Raw genomic sequence first — 1,129 nt, forward strand, 5'->3', positions numbered from 1 at the left:
ATACTGTAAATTGTAATAATAAGTATACACATTTCTCAGAAAATCTATTATTTCAGAATAAAAAATGAGTTTACAGTGGTATGAAAAAGTATCTGAACCTTTTGGAACTTCTCACATTTCTGCATAAAATCACCATCAAATGTGATCTGATCTTTGTCAAAATCACACAGATGAAAAAACAGTGTCTGCTTTAACTAAAACCACCCAAACATTTATAGCACTGTCATTGTTTGCATGCTATCCTCCTTAAAATATGAAAACCTATAAATGTTTGGGTGGTTTTAGTGAAAGCAGACACTGTTTTTTTCATCTGTGTGATTTTGACAAAGATCAGATCACATTTTCACATTTGATGGTGATTTTATGCAGAAATGTGAGAAATTCCAAAAGGTTCAGATACTTTTTCATACCACTATATGTGCTTTACTTTAATGTGAAAGACTAAAATTTGAGTGGAAAACGAGTGCAAATCAGATTTATATCAAGCATCAAAGTTTATTTTTGACCTGTAAAAAGGAAATGCCAACTCAAGGTGCATGTACTAACTTTTTCTGGAGCTTTCAACTCCATCCTGTGAACTTCAGAGGATGGAGTTTGTTCCTTTGTTTTATTCACAATTTGCTCATCTGTTTGGATGCAGGGCCACATCTTAAATACTTCTTTTAATTGTCTGAACCATGGTTTTTGTGACTTTTTTGCACTCTTTGTGACTTCTTGTTTTTAAAATGCTTTTAAAGTAATTGCAATTGGATAGCAAGTTGCTGATTCATTCCCATTCATGTTGACAAGCAAACTCAGTAGTACAACAGATGCATGATCAAACTTGAAGAAAATGTGTAATTCAGATGAAAAAAATATCCAGACATACACCTTTGCAAGTTTAAAAATAGAATTTGTATGACAATTTTCTTAGCGTTTGCTTCACAACGAGCTTAGATTCTACTTTCCAAGAGGCAAAACCTTTAACACTGGTAAATTCATCATTTTGCTCACTTTACTGCCTTTTTAAAAATACATTCAGGGATTTAAATATGCAGAAAGTCATTAGGTGAGCAGGGAAAAGATGAAATATTAATGACTGCATGCTGCTGCAGTGTTACGAAGGATCGATAAACAAACCACCAACAGC

This window comes from Acanthochromis polyacanthus, chromosome 5 (genome assembly GCF_021347895.1).
Source record: "Acanthochromis polyacanthus isolate Apoly-LR-REF ecotype Palm Island chromosome 5, KAUST_Apoly_ChrSc, whole genome shotgun sequence".
NCBI lineage: Eukaryota > Metazoa > Chordata > Actinopteri > Pomacentridae > Acanthochromis > Acanthochromis polyacanthus.